Source organism: Anolis sagrei, chromosome 8 (genome assembly GCF_037176765.1).
Source record: "Anolis sagrei isolate rAnoSag1 chromosome 8, rAnoSag1.mat, whole genome shotgun sequence".
NCBI classification, from domain to species: domain Eukaryota; kingdom Metazoa; phylum Chordata; class Lepidosauria; order Squamata; family Dactyloidae; genus Anolis; species Anolis sagrei.
In genome coordinates, this window is record NC_090028.1 from 17,181,062 (window position 1) to 17,198,867 (window position 17,806).

At 45.5% G+C, this 17,806-nt stretch overlaps 1 protein-coding gene across 1 annotated transcript in view; it reads right to left on the reverse strand.

Annotated features, from left to right (window-relative positions):
• Window positions 1–13,971, reverse strand: part of CDH8 (cadherin 8) — a 603,855-nt gene extending 589,884 nt beyond the window's left edge. The window contains exon 1 of the mRNA XM_060787956.2: window positions 13,403–13,971. The gene's annotated coding sequence lies outside the window, so the exon portion shown is untranslated. The remainder of the gene's footprint in view (window positions 1–13,402) is intronic.
• Window positions 13,972–17,806: the final 3,835 nt, after the last annotated feature.

The window sequence follows — 17,806 nt, forward strand, 5'->3', positions numbered from 1 at the left end:
AGATGCAAAGCCAATCTTAAGAAATGGGGCTACAGGGTGGAATCCACGGCATGCGATTGCGAAGAGGAGCAAACCACTGACTACCTGCTGCAATGCACCCTGAGCCCTGCCACATCCACCTTCTTGCGACAACCCCAGAGGCACTCCAAGTGGCCAGATACTGGTCAAAGGACATTTAATCAACTACCAAATTTGCAAAATCTGTGTGTTTTCTTTTCCTTTTTCTTTTTAATCTGTGTGTTTGTTTTGCTCTGTTAGAATTGTAATACAATGGTTGCTGATGACACAATAAATAAATAAATTTGGCACAAATACCCAATATGCCTAAATTTGAATACTGGTAGGATTGGGGGGAGGATTTATTTTATCATTTGGGAGTTGTAATTGTTGGGATTTATAGTTGACGTACATTCAAAGAGCATTCTGAACTCCACCAGCAATGGAATTGAACCAAACTTGGCACACAGAACTCCCATGACCAACAGAAAATATTATTATTATTATTATTATTATTATTATTAACTTTATTTGTACCCCGCTAGCATCTCCCGAAGGACTCGATGCGTCTTACAAAGGCCAAGGCCACAACAAAACAACAATATAACAATTACATATAAACCAAAGCAAATCAAAAACATTAAAAGCAATAACAATAAACAATAAAAACAGCACATCGTGATACAATAAAAACTAGGCCGGGCAAATGTAATGGGTACAGATTTAAAAAGTGCTGAGTATGCTGAGTGATATATAAGGATTTTTGGATAGGTACAATGTGCGGACAATCTTAATCTCTAATACTGCAAGGGTTTGATGGGCATTGACCTTGAGTTTTGGAGTTGTAGTTCACCTACATCCAGAGAGTACTGTGGACTCAAACACTGATGGATCTGGACCAAACTTGGCACAAATAAGCAGTGTAACAAATATCGGAACATGGAACGACTGGATGACGAAACTGGATCTTGATGTTAACTAAGAGCCACTATGAGTTATGTTGTATTCACTTTGTATAATTGTATATTGCTGCTATAGTTTTTACTGGGTTGTTGTAGGTTTTTTTCGGGCTATATGGCCATGATCTGGGGGCATTCTCTCCTGACGTTTTGCCTGCATCTATGGCAAGCATCCTCAGAGGTAGTGAGGTCTGTTGGAACTAGGGAAAAGGGTTTATATATTAGGGCTGGGTAACCACGGAAAATTTTGTTTCTAAACTCGATTCGTTTCCAGGGAGCGCTAGCGTTTCCAGATTCTAAATACTTCCAAAGTTTTGAGATTTCAAAGTTTCGTTATTTACGAAATTTTTTTAATTTCGAATCGATTCGTTAATTGCGGACGCAATTGCACAATATGCTAAAAAAACCTCCAAATGGGACAGGGGGAACTTCTGAAACTTCCCTCTCCCTTTGTTGTTGACTGTTTGTGTGGTAGAACAAACAACAACTATAAAACTTGCACCAGACATGCGAAAATAATTACGAAATAATTACGAAAAATTACGAAATAATTTCAAAATAATAACAAAATAATTACTAAATAAATTGAAAAAATTGTTTCGAATCTAATTTACTCCTCACACTATTCCTGCATGGCTCAATATTGGATCGTAAGCTAATTTAAATATGAAGTAATAACGAATTACGAAATTAATGAACAAAACCGCCCAGCCCTATTATATATCTGTGGAAAGACCAGGGTGAGACAAGGAACTCTTGTCTGCTGGAGCTAGGTGTGAATGTTTCAGCTTTTTTTTTTTTTTTTGTCGTGTCAGGAGTGACTTGAGAAACTGCAGGTCGCTTTTGGTGTGAGAGAATTGGCCGTCTGCAAGGACGTTGCCCAGGGGACGCCAGGATGATTTGATGTTTTTATCATCCTTGTAGGAGGCTTCTCTCATGTCCCCATATGAGGAGCTGGAGCTGATAGAGGGAGCTCATCCGCTTCTCCTCGGATTCGAACCTGCGACCTGTCGGTCTTCAGTCCTGCCGGCACAGGGGTTTAATCCAGTGCGCCACCGGGGTTCAATATTTCAGCTGACCACCTTGATTAGCATTTGATAGCCTGGCAGGGCCCAGAGCAATCTTTTGTTGAGAGGTGATTAGATGTCCCTGATTGTTTCCTCTCTGCTGTTTTGCTGTTCTAATTTTTGAGTTTTTTAATACTGGTAGCCAGATTTTGTTGATTTTCATGGTTTCCTCCTTTCTGTTGAAATTGTCCACATGCTTGTGGATTTCAATGGCTTCTCTGTGTAGTCTGACATGGTGGTTGTGAGAGTGGTCTGAAATAAACAAAACTTCCAAAGGACATTGGTAACCGGGACAGTGAATAACAGAGACAGTGTACACTCCATTGGTAGATGTGTAACTGTGATGAAGTACCACTGAGTTGTTTGAAAAGAGATAGAAAATAATTGATAAGAAAGATTTCGACATGAACCGGGCTGCCTTGACAACCCTCGTATGGCTTTAGGAAGAGAGTTTCAAACAAGTATGGGCTAAAGCAGCTTCAGTGTTCTGAAAATATATATTAGGATATAGCATCCAAGCTGTACTCCATGCTAGAATGTTAGTACTCTCCTCTTTTTGGACAGGAAAGGTGTGCTTAATATTCACCCAAATGTCTGATAAGAGGACTTATGGAGTCCCCTTGGGGAGAGAGGGCAAGATAATAATAATAATAATAATAATAATAATAATAATAATAATAATAATCTAATATTGATATTATTATTATTAATAATATAATAATATCATTAATAATAATAATAATTATTATTAATAATAATAATAATAATAATAATACCGGGATTGTGGTGCAGCTGGCTGAGTGTCAGCTGCATTAAGATCACTCTGACCAAAAGGTCATGAGTTCGAAGCCAGCCCGGGTTGGAATGGGTTTCCAACCAATTGTGTGTAGCCTGTTGTCGACCTTTGCAACCCGAAAGACAGTTGCATCTGTCAAGTAGGAAAATAAGGTACCACCTTAAAGTGTGGGGAGGCTAAATTAACTGATTTATGAGGCCATAAAGAAGACTCCAGCAAAGCATTCCAGCGGGGAAGCATGCAGGGAATGCGGAAGTGCTTCATCAGCGTCGCAAATGGACGATGAAAGCGACAGCTCCCCTGGCGGCCAGAAAAAGGTAAATAGCATCTGTGTATGTCTGTATATGTTTGTATGTCAAAAATTGGCATTAAATGTTTGCCATATATATGTGTACACTGTAATCCGCCCTGAGTCCCCTGCAGGGTGAGAAGGGAGGAATATAAAAGCTGTAAATAAATAAATAAATAAATAAATAAAGGCAATCTTCAAGGAACTCGGGTATCTTGGGTTGGTCTTGCTTTGAATCCATTTGCAAGGGTATGTTTGAGTGATCAGCTAATGCTATTTGACAAAACACACACACTACTGTTATATCATACATCATGGAATACAGCTGTCAATCATCTCCTCTTTGATAAGGTTCTGGAGTTCCAATCAAGAACATATACTGCGTGGTTTTAAAATGCATGCTATATTGTAAGTATTTTTTTTTCGTGTCAAGAGCGACTTGAGAAACTGCAACTTGCTTCTGGTGTGAGTGGATTGGTCACCTGCAAGAACGTTGCCCAGGGGACACCTGGATGTTTTACCTTCCTGTGGGAAGCTTCTCTTATGTCCCCACATGAGAAGCTGGAGCTGACAGATGGGAGCTCACCCCAATATCTATTGGTGTCGAATTTGCATGACCCTGCCCACTGCCTCTCCCTTAACCCTTTCCTATTCTTTTCTATGCCACACAGCAAACCAAGGAATTAATCTGCAACTGAACACACTAGAGAGGGTTGGGGAAAATTCACCATGATTTATACGAGTTGTAGGCAGTGCAGAGGCAGCCCTAGGTAATTTTCAATGGTAAGCAAACAGTATTTTGGCACCCCCCCCCCCCCCCCAATCATTGATATATATTTTCTGTTCGTCATGGGAGTTCTGCGTGTCATATTTGGTTCAATTCCATAATTGGTGGAGTTCAGAATGCTCTTTGATTGTCGGTGAACTATACATCCCAGTAACTACAACTCGCATATGTCAAGGTATATTTTCCCCCAAGAGCACCCTGGGCAAAATCAACTATACTGCGAATGCTTACTTGGGTTATATTATATTTGGGTTGTTGTAGGTTTTCCGGGCTATATGGCCATATTCTAGAGGCATTTCCTCCTGACGTTTCGCCTGCATCTATGGCAAGCATCCTCAGAGGTAGTTTGCCATAGATGTAGGTGAAACGTCAGGAGAAAATGCCTCTAGAACATGGCCATATAGCCCGGAAAACCTACAACAACCCAGTATTTAATCAGTCTATCTAACTACCTATCTCTTTATGCTTAGGTTTGTTGATGTGTTCATTGATAAAGCTGATGAGCAATCTTCCAGCAAGTTTTCCAAATAGGATTTCAATAGAATATTATTCCCCATCTATTTCTATGTGGGATTTTTTATTTTAAATCATGCTCATATTAAACTTGTGGGTCTTTTCTTGCACAGAGTGTAATAGTAGGGTTTCTGTGGAGGGGAGAGTGCAAAAAATATTATATTTGGGTTGTTGTAGGTTTTCCGGGCTATATGGATATGTGCTAGAGGCATTTCCTCCTGACGTTTCACCTGCATCTATGGCAAGCATCCTCAGAGGTAGTTTGCCATAGATGTAGGCGAAACGTCAGGAGAAAATGCCTCTAGAACATGGCCATATAGCCCAGAAAACCTACAACAACCCAGTATTTAATCAGTCTATCTAACTACCTATCTCTTTATGCTTAGGTTTTTTGATGTGTTCATTGATAAAGCTGATGAGCAATCTTCCAGCAAGTTTGCCAAATAGGATTTCAATAGAATATTATCCCCCATCTATTTCTATGTGGGATTTTTATTTTAAAGCATGCTCATATTAAACTTGTGGGTCTTTTCTTGCACAGGGTGTAATAGTAGGGTTTCTGTGGAGGGGAGAGTGCAAAAAATATTATATTTGGGTTGTTGTAGGTTTTCCGGGCTATATGGCCATGTTCTAGAGGCATTTCCTCCTGATGTTTCGCCTGCATCTATGGCAGGCACCCTCAGAGGTAGTTTGCCATAGATGCAGGTGAAACGTCAGCCCGGAAAACCTACAACAACCCAGTATTTAATCAGTCTATCTAACTACCTATCTCTTTATGCTTAGGTTTGTTGACGTGTTCATTGATAAAGCTGACGAGCAATCTTCCAGCAAGTTTGCCAAATAGGATTTCAATAGAATATTATTCCCCATCTATTTCTATGTGGGATTTTTTTTATTTTAAAGCATGCTCATATTAAACTTGTGGGTCTTTTCTTGCACAGAGTGTAATAGTAGGGTTTCTGTGGAGGGGAGAGTGCAAAAAAGATTATATTTGGGTTGTTGTAGGTTTCCCGGGCTATATGGATATGTGCTAGAGGCATTTCCTCCTGACGTTTCGCCTGCATCTATGGCAAGCATCCTCAGAGGTAGTTTGCCATAGATGTAGGCGAAACATCAGGAGAAAATGCCTCTAGAACATGGCCATATAGCCTGGAAAACCTACAACAACCCAGTATTTAATCAGTCTATCTAACTACCTATCTCTTTATGCTTAGGTTTGTTGACGTGTTCATTGATAAAGCTGATGAGCAATCTTCCAGCAAGTTTGCCAAATAGGATTTCAATAAAATATTATCCCCCATCTATTTCTATGTGGGATTTTTTATTTTAAAGCATGCTCATATTAAACTTGTGGGTCTTTTCTTGCCCAGGGTGTAATAGTAGGGTTTCTGTGGAGGGGAGAGTGCAAAAAATATTATATTTGGGTTGTTGTAGGTTTTCTGGGCTATATGGATATGTGCTAGAGGCATTTCCTCCTGACGTTTCGCCTGCATCTATGGCAAGCATCCTCAGAGGTAGTTTGCCATAGAAGTAGGCGAAACGTCAGGAGAAAATGCCTCTAGAACATGGCCATATAGCCCGGAAAACCTACAACAACCCAGTATTTAATCAGTCTATCTAACTACCAATCTCTTTATGCTTAGGTTTGTTGACGTGTTCATTGATAAAGCTGACGAGCAATCTTCCAGCAAGTTTGCCAAATAGGATTTCAATAGAATATTATTCAACTATTTATATGTGGGATTTTTATTTTAAAGCATGCTCATGTTAAACATGTGGGTCTTTTCTTGCACAGGGTGTAATAGTATGGTTTCTGTGGAGGGGAGAGTGCAAAAAATATTATATTTGTGTTGTTGTAGGTTTTCCGGGCTATATGGATATGTGCTAGAGGCATTTCCTCCTGACGTTTCGCCTGCATCTATGGCAAGCATCCTCAGAGGTAGTTTGCCATAGATGCAGGCGAAACGTCAGGAGAAAATGCCTCTAGAACATGGCCATATAGCCCAGAAAACCTACAACAACCCAGTATTTAATCAGTCCATCTAACTACCGATCTCTTTATGCTTAGGTTTGTTGACGTGTTCATTGATAAAGCTGATGAGCAATCTTCCAGCAAGTTTGCCAAATAGGATTTCAATAGAATATTATTCCCCATCTATTTCTATGTGGGATTTTTTTATTTTAAAGCATGCTCATATTAAACTTGTGGGTCTTTTCTTGCACAGAGTGTAATAGTAGGGTTTCTGTGGAGGGGAGAGTGCAAAAAAGATTATATTTGGGTTGTTGTAGGTTTCCCGGGCTATATGGATATGTGCTAGAGGCATTTCCTCCTGACGTTTCGCCTGCATCTATGGCAAGCATCCTCAGAGGTAGTTTGCCATAGATGTAGGCGAAACATCAGGAGAAAATGCCTCTAGAACATGGCCATATAGCCTGGAAAACCTACAACAACCCAGTATTTAATCAGTCTATCTAACTACCTATCTCTTTATGCTTAGGTTTGTTGACGTGTTCATTGATAAAGCTGATGAGCAATCTTCCAGCAAGTTTGCCAAATAGGATTTCAATAAAATATTATCCCCCATCTATTTCTATGTGGGATTTTTTATTTTAAAGCATGCTCATATTAAACTTGTGGGTCTTTTCTTGCCCAGGGTGTAATAGTAGGGTTTCTGTGGAGGGGAGAGTGCAAAAAATATTATATTTGGGTTGTTGTAGGTTTTCTGGGCTATATGGATATGTGCTAGAGGCATTTCCTCCTGACGTTTCGCCTGCATCTATGGCAAGCATCCTCAGAGGTAGTTTGCCATAGAAGTAGGCGAAACGTCAGGAGAAAATGCCTCTAGAACATGGCCATATAGCCCGGAAAACCTACAACAACCCAGTATTTAATCAGTCTATCTAACTACCAATCTCTTTATGCTTAGGTTTGTTGACGTGTTCATTGATAAAGCTGACGAGCAATCTTCCAGCAAGTTTGCCAAATAGGATTTCAATAGAATATTATTCAACTATTTATATGTGGGATTTTTATTTTAAAGCATGCTCATGTTAAACATGTGGGTCTTTTCTTGCACAGGGTGTAATAGTATGGTTTCTGTGGAGGGGAGAGTGCAAAAAATATTATATTTGTGTTGTTGTAGGTTTTCCGGGCTATATGGATATGTGCTAGAGGCATTTCCTCCTGACGTTTCGCCTGCATCTATGGCAAGCATCCTCAGAGGTAGTTTGCCATAGATGCAGGCGAAACGTCAGGAGAAAATGCCTCTAGAACATGGCCATATAGCCCAGAAAACCTACAACAACCCAGTATTTAATCAGTCCATCTAACTACCGATCTCTTTATGCTTAGGTTTGTTGACGTGTTCATTGATAAAGCTGATGAGCAATCTTCCAGCAAGTTTGCCAAATAGGATTTCAATAGAATATTATCCCCCATCTATTTCTATGTGGGATTTTTTATTTTAAAGCATGCTCATATTAAACTTGTGGGTCTTTTCTTGCACAGGGTGTAATAGTAGGGTTTCTGTGGAGGGGAGAGTGCAAAAAATATTATATTTGGGTTGTTGTAGGTTTTCCGGGCTATATGGATATGTGCTAGAGGCATTTCCTCCTGACGTTTCGCCTGCATCTATGGCAAGAGGTAGTTTGCCATAGATGCAGGCGAAACGTCAGGAGAAAATGCCTCTAGAACATGGCCATATAGCCCTGAAAACCTACAACAACCCAGTGATTCTGGCCATGAAAGCCTTCGACAATACAATATTATATTTTATTCTCAATCTTGCTGGATTCCTTCTAAACACCTATTTCCCCACCGGACAAAAACACATGCAGCTGGAGATTGGGAATAAGCTTCCTTTGGAGTAAATTCTATTTAATGTCAATGGGTTGGCTTTCAGTGAGTGCAGAGGACTGCAGGCTTATTCAGGATGCAATTGGGAGGGGGGGGGGATTTACAAAAAAAATAGGGGGATAAAGTTAAGAGGCTTCTATGTAGCTTTGCCGCTGATCAGCGATATTCTTTAATTGGAACTGAAACGAGCAGCTGTTAGATCCTTCCTTAATGCAAACACAATGCTAAGCTTGGAGGAACAAGGTGGGTGTCTTCCCAAAGATCCCCTGGATCTCTCCTCACCTCTATAGATTTTTTTTCCCCCTGTCAGGAGCAACTTGAGAAACTGCAAGTCGCTCCTGGTGTGAGAAAATTGGTCATCTGCAAGGACGTTGCCCAGGGGACGCCTGGATGTTTTACCATCCTGTCCCCACATGAGAAGCTAGAGCTGACAGATGGGAGCTCACCCTGCGCCCCGGATTCAAACGGCCGACCTGTCAGTCAGCAGTCCTGCCGGCACAAGGGTTGAGTCCATTGTGCCACCTCTATAGATCAAGTGAACTCTTTCAAGGTATTGTCCACCTTCAGTCTCACTATGTGCTGCCATTGCAGAGAAGGGGAAGTTTTTGGGGAAAAAAAGATGAATTTGGGCTCAATGGAAGTGATTAAAATTCGGTTTTTTTGCCCCATCTTAGGAAGAATACCCTTTTCTTCTTCCCAAACTGATCCAAAAGCCTTTCTGTTACTGCATAATAGTCCTTATTTCCTGGTGCTGTCATCTTCCTTGGGATTTTCATTTGCAATGCTGACATTATCTAGAGCAGTGTTTCTCAGTTCGGGGGGTTTGGACCTTTGGGGGGGGGGTCACAAGGGGGTGTCAAAGGGGTTGCCAAAGATCATCAGAAAATCAGTATTTTATGTTTGTTATGTGTGCCAAGTTTGGTTCAATTTCATCAATAGTGGGATTCAGAATGCTCTTTGATTGTAGGCGAACTATATATCCCAGCAACTACAACTCCCAAATGCCAAGGTCTATTTTCCCCAAATTCTGCCAGTGTTCACATTTGGGCATACTGAGTATCCATGCTAAGTTTGGTCCTGTTTGAGTCCACAGTGCTCTCTGGATGTAAGTGAACTACAACTCCAAAAGTCAAAGTCAATTTCTAGCAAACCCTTCCAGTATTTTCTATCGGTCGTGGGAGTTCTGTGTGCCAAGTTTGATTCAATTCCCATCAAAGGTGGAGTTCAGAGTGCCCTTTGATTGTAGGTGCACTATAAATCCCAGCAACTACAACTCCCAAATGACAAAATCAACCTCACCAGTATTCAAATTTTGGTGTGAGGGGTGTTTGTGCCAAATTTGGTCTAGTGAATGAAAATACACCCTGAATATCAGATATTTACATTATGATTCATGACAGTTATGAAAATAATGTTATATTTTGGGGTCACCACAACATGAGGAACTGTATTAAGGGGTGTATTAAGGCAATAGGAAGGTTGATAATCACTGAGACAAGAGAGGAAGGCAGACTGGAGCATATTCTCTTCTCTACTTGGAGGAGATGCTCTGATCTGTTGCTTGTGCCGCTCGGTAGCTGAACGCAATGCTCCACCGTTTGACAGCTGGATGTTTACTCTCCGATTCCAACAATCGGAATGTGAGAGAGCATGTTATCCTTCTCATTCCTGGCAGGGAGAAAGAGAAAGCTGGCTTTTGGGTCTTGACACCCAAGTCCTTCATCTCCTCTTTGGCAAAGGATGTTCTTCAGGAGGAGAGCACAAACCTGATCTGATAGAGGTGCTTGGGGCAAGTTTCCTCTCCCGAAGACAGACCAAGACAGGCAATCTTGAGCCATACTGGCCGTTTGATGGATGCTTTTGGAAGGAAAGACATTGAGATGCCTTCAAGGGAAAGGGGAAAGAGGGTGCTGGTTCTCCTCTCCCCCAAAGTGACACTCTTTTGGAGGAAGGAGGGAGCAAAACTGGCAACCTAGGGCCATATTGGACGTCTGATGGATCATTTAGGAGGGAAAGACATTGAGATGTCTTCAAGGTAAAGGGGAGAGAAGGTGCTGGCTCTCCTCTTCCCAAAAGTGACGAAGGATCAAGAAAGGAGGGACCAAGGCAGGTAATCATGGGACATATTGTCCTTTTGGTGGATCCTTTTGGAGGGAAAGACATTCAGAAGCCTTCAAGGGAAAGGGGAGAGAGGGTGCTGGCTCTCCTCTCCCCAAAAGTGATACTCTTTTGGAGGAAGGAGGGAGCAAAATAGACAACCTATGGTCATATTGGCTATTTGATGGATCCTTTTGGAGAGAAAGACATTGAGATGCCTTCAAGGGAAAGGGGAGAGAGGGTGCTGGCTCTCCTCTTCCCAAAAGTGACACTCTTTTGGAGGAAAGAAGGACCAAAACAGGCAATTTTGGGCCATATTGGCCCTTTGAGGGATGCTTTTGAAGGGAAAGACATTAAGATGCCTTCAAGGGAAAGGGGAAAGAGGGTGCTGGCTCTCCTCTCCCCAAAAGTGACACTCTTTTGGAGGAAAGCAGGACCAAGTCAGGCAATCTAGGTGCATATTGGCCATTTGATGGATCCTTTTGGAGGGAAAGACATTAAGATGCCTTCAAAGGAAAGGGGAAAGAGGGTGCTGGCTCTCATCTCCCCAAAAGTGACACTCTTTTGGAGGAAGGAAGGACCAAAACAGGCAATTTTGGGCCATATTGGCCCTTTGAGGGATCCTTTTGAAGGGAAAGACATTAAGATGCCTTCAAGGGAAAGGGGAAAGATGGTGCTGGTCCTCCTCTCCCCAAAAGTGATACTCTTTTGGAGGAAAGAGGGACCAAGTCAGGCAATCTAGGTCCATATTGGCCATTTGATGGATCCTTTTGGAGGGGAAGACATTAAGATGCCTTCAAAGGAAAGGGGAAAGAGGGTGCTGGCTCTCATCTCCCCAAAAGTGACACTCTTTTGGAGGAAGGAAGGACCAAAACAGGCAATTTTGGGCCATATTGGCCCTTTGAGGGATCCTTTTGAAGGGAAAGACATTAAGATGCCTTCAAGGGAAAGGGGAAAGATGGTGCTGGTCCTCCTCTCCCCAAAAGTGATACTCTTTTGGAGGAAAGAGGGACCAAGTCAGGCAATCTAGGTCCATATTGGCCATTTGATGGATCCTTTTGGAGGGAATGACATTCAGAAGCCTTCAAGGGAAAGGGAGAGAATGGGTCTTGGCTCTCTTCTTCCCAAAAGTGACACTTTTTAGAGGGAAGAAGGACCATATTGGCCTTTGAAGGATCCTTTTGGAGGGAAAGACAGTAAGATGCCTTCAAGGGAAGGGGGAAAGAAGGTGCTGGCTCTCCTCTCCCTAAAAGTGACACTCCGGCAGGATTGTGGGATTTGTAGTATAGGGAAGAGCCTTTAATAGCCTCACTAAACTACAAACCCCAGAATTCTGCAGAAGGCAGAAAACGGATTTAAAGTGGATTCATTCTCTAGTGTGATGAGGTCCCAAGACAGGCAACCTAGGTCCATATTGGCTGTTTGATGGATCCTTTTGGAGAGAAAGACATTGAGATGCCTTCAAGGGAAAGGGGAAAGAGGGTCCTGGCTCTCCTCTCCCTAAAAGTGACACTCCTGCAAAATTCTGCGGTTTGTAGTATAGGGAAGATCCTTTTGGGGGAAAGATATTGAGATGCCTTCAAGGGAATGGGGAGAGAATGGGTGCTGGCTCTCCTCTCCCCAAAAGTGACACTCTTTTGGAGGAAGGATGGACCAAGACAGGCTGTTTGACAGATCCTTTTGGAGGGAAAGACACTGAATTGCCTTCAAGGGAATGGGAGAGAATGGGTGCTGGCTCTCCCCTCCCCAAAAGTGACACTCTTTTGGAGGAAGGAGGGACTGAGACAGGCAACCTAGGTCCAACCTAAGTCCGTTTGATGGATCCTTTGGGGGGGAAAGACATTGAGATGCCTTCAAGGGAGAGGGGAGAGAGGGTGCTGGCTCTCCTCTCCCCAAAAATGACACTCTTTTGGATGGAGCAAGATAGGCTGTTTGATAGATCCTTTTGGAGGGAAAGACACTGAGATGCCTTCAAGGGAATGGGAGAGAATGGGTGCTGGCTCTCCTCTCCCTAAAAGTGACACTCTTGCAGAATTCTGGGGTTTGTAGTATAAGGAAGAGCCTTTAATAGTCTCACTAAACTACAAACCCCAGAATTATGCAGGAGGCAGGAAGGAGGGACCAAGACAGGCAACCTAGGTCCAATCTAGGTCCGTTTGATGGATCCTTTTGGGGGGAAAGACATTGAGATGCCTTCAAGGGAATGGGGAGAGAATGGGTGCTGGCTCTCCTCTCCCCAAAAGTGGCACTCTTTTGGAGCAAGGAAGGACCAAAACAGGCAATCTTGGGCCATATTAGCCGTTTGATCGATCCTTTTGTAGGGAAAGACATTGAGATGCCTTCAAGGGAAAGGGGAGAGAGGGTGCTGGCTCTCCTCTCCCCAAAAGTGGCACTCTTTTGGAGGAAGGAAGGACCAAAACAGGCAACCTAGGTCCGTTTGATGGATCCTTTTGGGGGAAAGACATTGAGATGCCTTCAAGGGAATGGGGAGAGAGGGTGCTGGCTCTCCTCTCCCCAAAAGTGCACTCTTGGAGGAAGAAGGGACCGAGACAGGCAACCTAGGTCCGTTTGATGGATCTTTTTGGGGGGAAAGACATTGAGATGCCTTCAAGGGAATGGAGAGAGAATGTGTGCTGGCTCTCTTCTCCCCAAAAGTGGCACTCTTTTGGAGGAAGGAAGGACCAAAACAGGCAACCTAGGTCCGTTTGATGGATCCTTTTGGGGGGAAAGACATTGAGATGCCTTCAAGGGAATGGAGAGAGAATGTGTGCTGGCTCTCCTCTCCCCAAAAGTGACACTCTTTTGGAGGAAGGAAGATGTCTCCCTCTTTCCATGGAGGATAGGAACGGTTGAGACATGAAAGGGCTAATGCTTCTCAAAACCCGACCAGATCCGTGTCTTCCGAGGCGTGTGAAGGCGAAAGAGACCTGTTAGGAAAGTCCTCCCGACCCTAAAGAGCCAGCAGTAGATCCTAGCGAGGGTTTGCCAACTAGTGCAGGATTCCTCGATGGCAATCACCAAACAGAAGCAGAGACACTCACCGTGCAGAGACACTCCGAAGCCGGATCAAGGCGCGCATCCCCCGTTAAAGCTCCTCGCTGTGTTCCCGCCGGTTGCCAAACTCTCCACGGCCTTGCCAGGGGCCACTCGTCGCTCTCCGGGGCCACCCGCGCCTCCCGGAGATGCCCTGCGACTCCCTCCGCCTGGCATAGTCTCCGATGGGCTTGGGGAAAGGAAGGAAAGGCGCGCGTGTTCCCTCGCTCTCTGTGTGTGTGTCAATCCCAGGCTTTGGAGGAGGATTTCAGCGGCGATGATGAGGCTTCCTCCTTCCTTCCTTCTTCCCTCTTCGCGGGCTCCGGAGTTGCCTAGTGCCGCGGTGAGGTGGTTCTCTCCGGAGGAAGAAGAAGAGGAGGAGGAAGAGGAGGAGGCTGCAAGGGCGGCAACGGCAGCAGAAGGAGGAGAAGAAGGAGAAGCACCAGCCCGTCGCCCACCGAGCGAGGGAGGAGGGAGGAAAGAAGGAAAGCGAGGAAGGGAAGGAGCAAAGGAGGGAGGGAGGGAGGGGAGGGAAGAAGGGCCCCGCCGAGCCAAGCAAAGGGGCAACCAAGTGTGTGTATGTGGGGGGGAGTCAGCCCGGAGCCTCCCCCACTCCCTCCCCACGATTCTTATTGGACTGATCTTGGAGGCAGGTCTAGGAGGAGGATCGCGCTCCCCCCTCGCACTTTCTCTTCCACCTCTCTCTCTCTCCTTCTTTCACCTCTCTCCCTTTCTCCCTCTCTCCCCTTCTTTCCCCAAACCTCACGTTCTCTCCCTCTCTTTCTCTCGCTTCCCTTTCTCTCCTTCTTCCTTTTCCGCCTCCCTCTCTCCCTCTTTCCCCCTCTTTCGGTCCCCCTCTTTCCTCTCTCTTCCTTGGTCTCTCTCTCTCTCCCCTTCTTTCCCCAAACCTCACGTTCTCTCCCTCTCTTTCTCTCTCTCCCCCTTCTCTCCTTCTTCCTTTTCCGCCTGCCTCTCTCCCTCTTTCCCCCTCTTTCAGTCCCCCTCTTTCCTCTCTCTTCCTTGGTCTCTCTCTCTCCCCTTCTTTCCCCAAACCTCACGTTCTCTCCCTCTCTTTCTCTCTCTTCCCCTTCTCTCCTTCTTCCTTTTCCGCCTCCCTCTCTCTTTCAGTCCCCCTCTTTCCTCTCTCTTCCTTGGTCTCTCTCTCTCTCCCCTTCTTTCCCCAAACCTCACGTTCTCTCCCTCTCTTTCTCTCTCTCCCCCTTCTCTCCTTCTTCCTTTTCCGCCTGCCTCTCTCCCTCTTTCCCCCTCTTTCAGTCCCCCTCTTTCCTCTCTCTTCCTTGGTCTCTCTCTCTCCCCTTCTTTCCCCAAACCTCACGTTCTCTCCCTCTCTTTCTCTCTCTCCCCCTTCTCTCCTTCTTCCTTTTCCGCCTGCCTCTCTCCCTCTTTCCCCCTCTTTCAGTCCCCCTCTTTCCTCTCTCTTCCTTGGTCTCTCTCTCTCCCCTTCTTTCCCCAAACCTCACGTTCTCTCCCTCTCTTTCTCTCTCTTCCCCTTCTCTCCTTCTTCCTTTTCCGCCTCCCTCTCTCTTTCAGTCCCCCTCTTTCCTCTCTCTTCCTTGGTCTCTCTCTCTCTCCCCTTCTTTCCCCAAACCTCACGTTCTCTCCCTCTCTTTCTCTCTCTCCCCCTTCTCTCCTTCTTCCTTTTCCGCCTGCCTCTCTCCCTCTTTCCCCCTCTTTCAGTCCCCCTCTTTCCTCTCTCTTCCTTGGTCTCTCTCTCTCCCCTTCTTTCCCCAAACCTCACGTTCTCTCCCTCTCTTTCTCTCTCTCCCCCTTCTCTCCTTCTTCCTTTTCCGCCTCCCTCTCTCCCTCTTTCCCCCTCTTTCGGTCCCCCTCTTTCCTCTCTCTTCCTTGGTCTCTCTCTCTCCCCTTCTTTCCCCAAACCTCACGTTCTCTCCCTCTCTTTCTCTCTCTTCCCCTTCTCTCCTTCTTCCTTTTCCGCCTCCCTCTCTCTTTCAGTCCCCCTCTTTCCTCTCTCTTCCTTGGTCTCTCTCTCTCTCCTCTTCTTTCCCCAAACCTCACGTTCTCTCCCTCTCTTTCTCCTTCTTCCCCTTCGCGCCTTCTTCCTTTTCCGCCTCCCTCTTACCCCCTCTTTCCCCTCTTCCTTGCTCTCTCCCTTCCCCCTCTCTTTTCCTCCCCCTCTTTCCTCTCTCTTCTTTGCTCTCACCCCTTCCCTCTCGGTTTTGCTCCCCCTCTTTCCCCTCTCTTCCTTGCTCTCTCCCTCTTTTCCCCCTCTTTCCCCCCTCTCTTCTTTGCTCTCTCGCTATTTCCCCCTCTTTCCCCCCCTTTCCCCTCTCTTCCTTGCTCTCTCCCTTTTCCTCGCTCTCTTTTCCTCCCCCTCTTTTCCCTCTCTTCTTTGCTCTCACCCTTTCCCTCTCGCTTTTCCTCCCCCTCTTTCCCCTCTCTTCCTTGCTCTCTCCCTCTTTCTCCCTCTTTGCTCTCACCCTTTCCCTCTCGTTTTTCCTCCCCCTCTTTCCCCTCTCTCGCTTCCCCCCCCCTCTTCCTTGCTCTCTCGCTATTTCCCCCTCTTTTCCTCCCCCTCTTTCCCCTCTCTTCCTTGGTCTCTCCCTTTTCCCCCTCTCTTTTCCTCTCCCTCTTTCCCCTCTATTCTTAGCTCTCACCCTCTCTCCCTTCTCCCTTTCCTCCTCCTCTTTTCTCTCTCTTCCTTGCTCTCTCCCTCTTTTCCACTCTCTTTTCCTCTCCCTCTTCCCCTCTCTTCTTTGCTCCCCCTCTATTTTCCTCCCCCTCTTTACTCTCTCTTCCTTACTCTCTCCCTTTTCCCCCCTCTCTTTTCCTCCCCCTCTTTCCCCTCTCTTCTCTGCTCTCTTCCTCTTTCCCTCTCTCTTTTCTTCCCCCTCTTTCCCCCTCTCTTCCTTGCTCTCTCCCTCTTTCCCCTCTCTTTTCCTCCCCCTCTTTCCCCTCTCTTCTCTGCTTTCTTCCTCTTTCCCCCTCTCTTTTCCTCCCCCTCTTTCCCCCTCTTTTCCTCCCCCTCTTTTTCCCTCTCTTTTCCTCCCCCTCTTTCCCCTCTCTTATCTGCTCTCTTCCTCTTTCCCTTTCTCTTTTCATCCCCCTCTTTCCCCTCTTCCTTGCTCTCTCCCTCTTTCCCCTCTCTTTCTCCCCCTCTTCCCCCTCTCTTTCTTGCTCTCTCCCTCTTTTCCCCTCTCTTTTCCTCCCCCTCTTTCCCTTCTCTCCTCTGCTATCTTCCTCTTTCCTCCTCTCTTCCTTGCTCTCTCCCTCTTTCACCCTCTCTTTTCCTCCCCTCTTTTCCCTCTTATCTGCTCTCTCCCTCTTTCTCCCTTTCTTTTCCTCCCCCTCTTTCCCCTCTCTTATCTGCTCTCTCCCTCTTTCACCCTCTCTCTTCCTCCCCTCTTTTCCCTTTTTCCTTGCTCTCCCCCCTTTCCCCTCTCTTTTCCTGCCCCCCTTTCCCCTCTCTTCTTTGCTCTCTCCTTCTTCCCCCTCTCTTTTCCTCCCCCTCTTTCCCCCTCTTTTTCCTCCCCTCTTTTCCCTTTCTTCCTTGCTCTCTCCCTCTTCCCTCTCTTTTCCTCCCCCTCTTTCCCCTCTCTTCCTTACTTTCTCTCTCTTTCCCCCTCTCTTTTTCCTCCCCCTCTTTCCTCTGTCTTCCCTGCTCTCTCCTACTTTTCTTCCTCTCCTTGCCCTTTCCCTCTTTTTGTCTTTCTCCTTTCTCTTCTCTCTCTTTCTCACACTATCGTTTCTTCTCTTCTCTCTCTCTCTCTTCCCAAACCCTCTCCCCTCTCTCTCTTCCTACCCTTTCCCTCTCCCCCTTTTTAAAAATTCTCCCTGCTTTTCCTTCCTTCCTTCTTTCCTTCCACTCTCTCCTTTCTTTCTCCCTCCTCACTCACTCCCTTATTTTCTTCCTAGCCTTTTACTTTCTGATCTACTCCGAGGAGGGATTCTGGAAGAGGGGGTGTTTATCATTTTTTTTCTCTCTCCCTCCTTTCCTTGTTCCTCCCCTCTCTTTTGTTCTGTCTTCCACCTCTCTCACCTTCTCCTTCTTTTCCTTTTATTTCCCCAACCCTCACGTTCTCTCCCTCTCTTTCTCTCTCTTCCACTTCTCTCCTTCTTCCTTTTCCGCCTCCCTATTTCCCTCTCCCCCTCTCTTTTCCTTCCCCTCTTCCCCTCTACTCATTGCCCTCTCCCTCTTTTCTCTCTTTCTCCTTTCTCTTCTCTCTTTCTCACACATACTACCTCTTCTCTCCCTCTTTCTTCCCAAAACCTCCCTCGTTCTCTCCTTTCCTACCCCACTCTCCCATTTCCTCTCCCCCCTTTTTCTTTATTCTCCCTGCTTTTCTTTCTTTCTTTCTTTCCCTCTGCTCTCTCGTTTCTTTCTCCCTCCTCACTCACTCCCTTCTTTTCCTCCTAGCCTTTAACTTTCTAGT